The sequence below is a fragment of the Galeopterus variegatus genome, unplaced genomic scaffold, assembly GCF_000696425.1.
Source record: "Galeopterus variegatus unplaced genomic scaffold, G_variegatus-3.0.2 Scaffold2029, whole genome shotgun sequence".
Classification (NCBI taxonomy): Eukaryota; Metazoa; Chordata; class Mammalia; order Dermoptera; family Cynocephalidae; genus Galeopterus; species Galeopterus variegatus.
The window spans coordinates 156,064-165,524 of NW_007728140.1; positions in this window are offsets into that span (position 1 = coordinate 156,064).

Here is a 9,461-nt window from a genome sequence, read left to right on the forward strand (position 1 = left end):
CTGCAAGGCTTTGGAAAACCAGGCCCTGTGAAGTACATATGCTTTTTAGTATATTCCACAGTGACTATTAACCAGATCTATGTGGCTGACAGTTAAAAGAACAGAACTGCAAGCCTTAAGACATATTGAATGGACAATAGGTTATGTAAATGTAAGGGTCATTTATCCTAGCTAAGGGAACATTGTGGAAGATTCTGGATGCATAGATTGTATGGTGAGGGACCCTGAAGGGGTGGATTGTTGGGAAAATGGAACAATTTGGTCAGGCTCCCCTCGCCTTGGAGCCAGTTCAGAGTGGTTCGGTAACATTGTGTGTGGGAGTGGAGTAAGTACGCCTGCAAGGCAGCACTGCTTTGGCTGGTTTTTACTGCCTTGGGCGCCTGCCCTGCATGATCATGATTTTCCAGACCTGCAGCTTCCAAGGACCATGTGGCTGGTTGCCTAGCTTATAGACCTGCGTGAAGGGGTCTGGTGACCCAGCCTGGCATGTGAAGGGTTTGCGACCTGGTCTGTGAATGGGCTTGAGGGGTCTGGGAGCTCCAGACCCAGCCCTAGCTCAACCATCATCCCAGTCTCTGCAGGATTACTAGCAGGTAAAAGAGCCGTGACAACTAGTGTGGTCGCCCAGAGCTTTACAATTGGCGTCACGAACAGTATTAAGAACTAGACAATTGATGCTGTGAGGATTCCAGGCCTTAGCCTTGCAGCAGCCCTTGTCATAGCCAGACACTCATATTAGCCAGCATGCCATAGCATATAAAACTTAGGCTGAAAAGTGTGCTGGGGTCTTCTAGCAGATAAGGGGAATAGAGCAGAAATGAAGATGAAATGAAGAACATGTGACCAGAGTTGGGAAGCTAATTTAACTGTAATTTTGCCTCCAGCTGAGTGGACTCAGCTGCCATTCAAATCCCTGGGTCCTTAGAGGTATGGTTAATTGAACTTGATCCTGGCTATCATAAGTATCCCAGAGCATATGCTGTAATGTTTGAGACAAAAAGTAGAAATTTCAAAGCAGTGTTATGTTCTATGAGGAAAGGTGGCAGCATCGCAATTCTAGATTGTCACCAGCAATAATTATGGGTGTATTCAAACAAAGTTCCAGTTATCTGAAAAAGGAGTTTTGGTAGGGTATCAGGGTCAGTCCAATTCTTCAGCAGAAGCCTGACCACATGAGTAGATAAGACAAACAAGTAGACTGCAGGTTCCTGGACAAAAGATAGTTCAGGAATCCCCTTGAACACACCGGATATTGTAGGATCAATCAGATCTCACCAGCCGGTCCCCTGAAAGCTACTATTATACTCTCTTTTGGTCAAAATTGACTCAGAAACTGGATAGAAATGAGCTTTATGTTGAGGCTTCAGGGCTGAAGATTCCACAGAGTGGAGAGAGTTGTGAGCGCCAGCTATCTATGTTAGCCACATGTTTGGGATCGTCTCCCACCCAGCCACAGTGCCTTTAGGTGTCCAGGGGCTACATGACATGGATAAACCACAAACTTCCTTCTAGGAAGCATTTCTTTCTCTGAGCAGAGTTCAAGACCATACCATCTGTTATTTTTAAGACTAAATGTGAAGATGAATTATTGTCATTTCAAAGCATATGCTACTTTGTGTTTTATAAATGGAAACTGAGTGATATGTATCCTTTGAAAGACATTCTTTGGGACTATGTTTAATCAAACTCTAGCACTCAGAATGATAGTATTCTTGGCAGAATTTCAAAATAAAGGCCACTCTGAGGACAAGACGTGAAATTATAGCAGGGAGTATTTAAGCAAGATACTAAGATGACAATGCCAATTGAAGTAACTTTGGAATACAGGACTATGAGGTTACACAGTATTGCAAAATTAGGTCATGACATTTGTGATAATAAGATATGTTTAAGGGCAATATCACCTAGAAATAGACTTAGGTGTTATGATTCTATGGCTTTTTTCTTTTTATTATAATATATATTATTAAGGAGACATTTAACCAGTGAAATCATGACATTTGTGATAATAAGATATGTTTAAGGGCAATATCACCTAGAAATAGACTTAGGTGCTATGATTCTATGGCTTTTTTCTTTGTATTGTAATATATATTATTAAGGAGACATTTAACCAGTGAAATTGTATATACATTTTTTATTGAAATAAATTACAATAGAAAGCAAGTGATGTGTGCAGAGTATTATAAACTTTATCAAAACTAGATATTTACATACTGGAAAACCCATGTCTAAGGCTCTTATGTGAGGGACTATACATAAACAGCACAACGGTGATTCTACCAGAACTGCTTTTGTTTCAGGATGAATGAGTGGTCATCTTCTTGGTGAAGTTTATTACCTCCTTTCTTTCCAATTTGATGGATCACCCATCAGCATTCAGAAAGGTGGTCTTCATGTCTCCACATGTCTGTATCTACTAAGAATGCCTCTACCGTCTGTACAGAAGACCAGCCTGAAACATTACTCTGTTGGAAAACTTTTTTTTTGTTGTTGTATTTTTTCTGAAGAGGCATGACACAATAAATAACTACAGTATTGCGGAAAGATATTTTGAAATTTCAGCAGCCCACTGGCAAAAACCTCATATCCTTTAGGGCAGCATATCTGTTCTCTGCCATTCTATGTAGATTCTGAAAAGCAATGCTGGAATTACAGGATTGGATTCTGTGTTTGTTCTCAAGCCTTGAGTCATAAAGGTATTAAGTTTTCTTTCCTAGAAACAATGAAAGATTTCTTATATTTGATTATTCAGTGTGGCAGAGACTATATCTTGGGCTGCATTTGAAAGAACAATTTATCCATTAACATCCTTTACACATATCGCAAGGAAACAAATTCCTGTTAAATCCATGAGAGTCTGTACCTCAGGGATCTTTTTGTTTTAAAATAAGTGCCCCTGAGCCAGTTTAATTTTCCTTTAGAGATTGGGAGCTTAATGTAAGGACTAGCCTTTGAACTTGGAGATAGCTGAGATACTATGTCTGCACCTGCCCCAGTAAAATAATCTCAAAGCCATTTTGAGAGCAATTTCTGGACAATCCAATTAGGAGTGGTCCATTTAGAAGTGAGATCAGAAATGTATGATATTTATGGAAAAGATGTAATAAAAGATGATTTTAGCACAATGGAGGAGTTGTGAGAGAAGTTAGGGATATAAGCGAAAAAGGAGAAGACAGCCTTCTTATTTGTACTTCAATAGTTGCCCAAATCCTGTAATTCAGGGCAGACTTTCTCCAAGATCCTGAGCAGGCTGCTACTTATTCAGACCAGAGGACAGAGCCTTCTGCCAAGTGTCCATGATTTCCTACCCAAAAGGAAAGAATCTGAAATAATAAGATCATGAGATTGGAAGGTACCTCAACGATATGGGCTAACCATCCATCTACTTCTTGAATCTCTTTTGTAATATCTCTGCTGCATGGTCCTCCAATGACAGAGAATTTATTCTCTCCCATGGCAATTCACTTCCTATTTGTACAGCTCTATTGGAAAGATTTTGCTTGTTAAGACTTAAATTCTGTGAGTAGCTTCCTCTTCTCATTGTTGCCAGTTTTACCACTTGGGTTTGTACTAAACAAATGTAACCCTCCCTGTTTGTGTCAGTTCCTCAGATATTGAAGAACAGCTATCCTGTTATCCCAGAGGCTTTATTTATTTTTCCTCGATGTTAAACATTTTTGTTTTTCATCTAACATGGTGTTAGAACCCTTGCTAGTGTAGCTGCTTTCTTTTGAATATTTCCTGGTTTGTTCACAACTTTTTAAAATGTGGTATTAGGACCAGAACCCATTCTAGGATTGAAATAATTGAGAAACAGAGAAGAGCGGGATGCTTGCCTCTGCCCTATGAAATTCTGTGTTGCCATCAGTCAAATTAAAGCCACCATTTTTGGCAACTTCAATATTCCATTGACTTGTCTGGAGCTCCTTCTTGAACAAAAGCTATCTCTCTTTTATATTTATCATCTGTTGATAAACCACATTTTTCTTTTTTTAATTCTGTACTGATGCCATTGTTTTAGACTCAAATACAGGACCTTGTATTTTTCTGGGTTAAATTTTATCTTGTTAAAATCAGACCATTACTCAAGTCTCTCAGAGTCTTTTTATATCCAGATTTAGTCAATTAATGTATTTACCCTCTGCACCCCAGTTTCCTCATCAATGGGAATAAAAACTACCTCGTAAGATGATTGTGAAGACTGTGTGACTCAACAATGACAAGTGCTTAGAATGGTGCAAATATACAGGAAGTGCTTAATAAAGCAAATTATCTTAATTTTGTGAAAAAGTCTACAAAAATGTCTTTTAACTTTAATGTGCATTTATTCATATAATACATATAAGCCCCCAAATTTTAGAATAAAACATTTTAGCCAAAATTATATTGGAGGCAGAGTTTGATGAAACATTCTTTAAGCAATGTAATACAAGTAAACACTAAAGGCCTTTAAAATTATAGATTCCGAAAAGAAAAAATTGTATTAAAAAATCTCCATACATTTCCAAGTAAGGGGCTATATAATTTGACAATTTGAGTCTCATTTTGAAATGCCTCCTAAAATCCACATTCCCACCTCCTAGAGCCATCTGCTACTAGCAAACTCTAGATCTACCAAAATGATAAATTGCTTTGTATCTCTTCTATGTGAAATCATTACTCAAAGCTGTAGGGGTGGATCTAAGTTGTTAATGATAAAGCATCATGTGTGTGGAAAAGTTCAAGCTCTCCTTACTGTCAATTTTCCACTAGAAGAATTAGCAAAATGGTAGAGTGGAAAATGCATTTGTGATGTTCTCAGACCTGTGTTCACATCTTAGCACACAAATATTTTATTTCTGAGACCATGGAAAAGTTACTAGCCCCTTAGTCTTTTCATTTTCTCTTTTATGGGCATGGGGTAATAACAACTTCTAGAGTTGTAAGGACTTTGAAGTAACATGTGTAAAATGTCGAGTATGATTAATACTAGCAGTTGATATCAATCACTCATATGAATGGATAATGATGATAATAATCAACAAGAATTTATTTGATGCCTAACAAGTTTCCATGAACAGAATTTGAAAATCAGCCATGTCAACAATCCAATCCAATTGGAAGATAATAGTGAGAGAGTGTGTATAGAAAATAGGGCAATATCATATTGTGATTAGTGATTAAGAATCAGTGTGCAAGTAAAATCCTCTTAAAGTAATAACTTTTCATTTCTTAGTTGAAAACATAGAATAAAAGAAAGTTGGATGAACTTATAGGATGGCGTAATATTCTGGTGTATTTCATTGGAAGACAGGGATATTTAAACTTTGAAACTTCACACAACCTTTATGAAGTGACTTACGTATCAGGTAACGCAGACTCTAGACAGTGCCTTTCGTAGTCATAAATGTGTCCCATTGCACTCTTTCAGTGTCTAAGCATTTTATCTAAATCCACATAATCATAAATTAAAAGTATTTTTATCTCAAAAATCATAAAACATTGAATCATGGAACACAATATTTTCTTTCTCTACACAGCACATTAAGCATGAAATGAAACTCAGTGCAAATAGTTACGTTTCATCCATTGAATAGCTTTTCTTTGTCTCAGTAGTCAATGAAGTCTTTGCTTTGTAAAATAGATATAGATGTTGGAGAATTAAAATACATTTATCAAATGCAAAGAATTTAGTGAAATTTACTGTTACAATATTTGAGATATGCAATCTTCTACAAAAGTTAGATACGGATTTACTTTAACTTGGAAGGAGATGTTTATAGCAAATCTAGAGGAATCCTTCAGCAAATTTTTTTTTTAAATGGAAAATACTTTTCAATTATAACTTTTCAGGTTTTCAGTATTATAATTTTTTAGTTTTGTATTGTAATTGTTAAAGTGATACATCTGATATTTATCAGAGTTAATTGCTTTGACATCTCTAAAAGTTTCTACTTATAAACCTAAAAATTAGAAAATTCTAATTAAAGAATATTTGAAAATAAACCTTTGTTATTTCATTGAAAAATATCAATAATATTTAGATACTTAGTTTTTAAAAAGAAAACCCAAATAGGCTTGGACAGGTCTCTTCAAATAGACCAGGTAGCACATGATTTATTATGACACAGAAAGAACAAGATTTTATAAACCACCATGTAATGAATTTTGCCACAATGGTCAAATGTTAAAAGTAGGCACCAAACACTGACTCAGGAAATTAGAAATCAACATGAAGTGGTATAGAAAATTATCACTGAGCAAAAACTGGATAATCCAGCTGTTGGGTATAAAGCAATCAATCAAGGATGAACCACAAAGTCAAAAATGTCTACAGGAGAGTGCTTGATGTTAATAACTTAAAAGATTTTTTTCTTTTAAAGTTACTATTCTCGGAACCCTTGGTGTCGCACCCGCACCTCACTCAGCCAGTGAGCGGCCGGTCTGTATGTGGGATCCGAACCCTCGTCGGGAGCGCCGCTGCACTCCCAAGCGGCGCACTGTAGCAGTGCGCCACCGGGCCAGCCCTTGATACATTCTCTTTATTTCCACCGTCCTTCTTCAAATTTAGGTCCCCTCTCTTTTCTCTTAACTTAGCTTTTAAAGATTTTCAAGATTGTACAAAATATAATCTCTGACTTTTCTGCCTCTTAGGGTTTTAGCTTCTTTTTCCAATTTGAACAATGATGGTTCAGTTTCTATGCAGATAAGAAAGCTAAGCCACCTTTCTGGCATAGAGAGAGTTTAGGTGAGGGACAATTTAGAAACAGAGTTAGGGAGGTTACAGAGCAGTATATCCAAGCAAGATGGGTCATGATACAGGCTCCATCAAAATGAGTTTGTCAAATCAACTTGGGTAACGCCGAGTATTTTCTCCATCTCATGGAGAGTCAAAGAGCTTAGGAGAGAAGTTCTTCAGCATTTAAGTCTACTTAATTTTGTCTAATAATTTATCATATTAAAGAGTTTCCCATCTCATATTAAATAAATTTTTATACCTAGTCATTTTTAGGGATGGTAGATGATTATATTCTCATGAGCCAAAAGATATGTCAAATGACTGGTCCAAATTCATGTCACCGAGTGCAAGGTGGTGGCAATGCCTGCCCCAGAAATCTAGGCTATTGCCCATGACACTGGCACTGGGAGATACATCAAGTCAGACACAAAGAACCTTGAAAGAAATTATAAAAGGCTTTTTTTTTCAGTCTTGCTGAAAGATAGATAGTTGATAGAATAAATAGCTGTCAAAAGAATACTAAAGAGTCACGAGACGTAGGTCTCATTACTGGCTCCACTGCTGGCTAGCTGTGTGGGGCCCTGGGAAATGGCACAACCTCTCTAGGCTTTGGTTTCATCAAATTAAGTGACAATTGTTTTAGGCCCTTCAGCAGGTCTCTTGCTTCTTCTAGTAACAGCATTCTTTCCCCTGTGAAGACTTATGGCCTTGTGATTTGAATAAAACCAAATCTTCTTTCTCTCTCATCAGAATGGTGACACTGGCCATTGACAGAGTATGCTCTTCTTCCTGTACCCAACCCAGTTATAGAGGTTTGTTCGACAATGGACACATGACCCACAACAGGCTAGAGATCTCCTAGGAAACAAGCTCTTTTGGCTGGGGTTGTTAAACTGGCAAGATATGAGTGTGGACCTAGAGAAATCCATATTTTTTTATTTTCTTGCCATGTGTAAAGAGCTTTCCTGAGAAATGGAGGAAGAGCCTGGATGACATCAGACATCTGCTTCTCATATACTTGCCCTCCTGTATCCTTGGACTTACAGGTCACGTTAATCAGTAAATTCAGTTTTCTTTTTAAAATGAGCTTAAACTAGATTTATGTTGGTTGCAACCCAAAGAGTCTTAATTAATACAGCCCATTCTAGCTTGAATATTTGATGATTTTAGGAGATATTCGTGTTACTTAGAACAAGGATATATCATTTTCTTAGAAAGCTCATCTGTGGAATGTTGGGGAAGGAATTTCACACTTGATCTTCTTTGTTAATTACTCAGTCGTTAAAAATCCATGGTGGGAGAAATGAATAAAATACTTGTTCCTGAGCTGAATTTGTAGAAAAATATAAGTCACCTCAAGAAATTCATTTGAAACACTTGCTTCAGGCCTTCCGTATTTATGTTCATCTTAAGTCTGAATACATAAAGTAGAGCGGGCCTTGCGTATGCTTCCTGAAGACATGGGGGAAAGTCAAATCAAATTGTATGAGTAGTTCCAGNACAGGAGAGTGCTTGATGTTAATAACTTAAAAGATTTTTTTCTTTTAAAGTTACTATTCTCTGAATAAGAATTTGTCAAAATAGAGGAGGGTCATTATGCCAAGAATAAGAGGACACATTGTCTAAAAGAGAGAGTGCTCTCTTAATGTTTGTACAAGTGTGCCTTAGAGGCCATTATGTATGTTGCAAATGCAGAGAGCCGCTACTGAGAACATTGTGCTTCCAATCCTCAGATTCAGGCTTTCACAGCTGGAAGCCTGAAGAGGAGATGATCTTACCTGTTGTGATGAGCTGTATGAGAAATAAGCTCCTAAACACCATTCTTTGTGGTTGACAAATTTCCTCTTGAAACCATACCATGAGCACCCCCCTTTTGAGTAAGAATAAAGAAGCCCACTGGTGCAAATCTCAGAGGGGAAGAAGATGCTTGCAAAGCAGCTAGGTAATCTCCCTAGTCAGAAGTGCAGAGCTGGCAAAGCAGCTGAAAACCCAAAGGAAATGAACAATGATGGTTCAGTTTCTATGCAGATAAGAAAGCTAAGCCACCTTTCTGGCATAGAGAGAGATTAGGTGAGGGACAATTTAGAAACAGAGTTAGGGAGGTTACAGAGCAGTATATCCAAGCAAGATGGGTCATGATACAGGCTCCATCAAAATGAGTTTGTCAAATCAACTTGGGTAACGCCGAGTATTTTCTCCATCTCATGGAGAGTCAAAGAGCTTAGGAGAGAAGTTCTTCAGCATTTAAGTCTACTTAATTTTGTCTAATAATTTATCATATTAAAGAGTTTCCCATCTCATATTAAATAAATTTTTATACCTAGTCATTTTTAGGGATGGCAGATGATTATATTCTCATGAGCCAAAAGATATGTCAAATGACTGGTCCAAATTCATGTCACCGAGTGCAAGGTGGTGGCAATGCCTGCCCCAGAAATCTAGGCTATTGCCCATGACACTGGCACTGGGAGATACATCAAGTCAGACACAAAGAACCTTGAAAGAAATTATAAAAGGCTTTTTTTTTCAGTCTTGCTGAAAGATAGATAGTTGATAGAATAAATAGCTGTCAAAAGAATACTAAAGAGTCACGAGACGTAGGTCTCATTACTGGCTCCACTGCTGGCTAGCTGTGTGGGGCCCTGGGAAATGGCACAACCTCTCTAGGCTTTGGTTTCATCAAATTAAGTGACAATTGTTTTAGGCCCTTCAGCAGGTCTCTTGCTTCTTCTAGTAACAG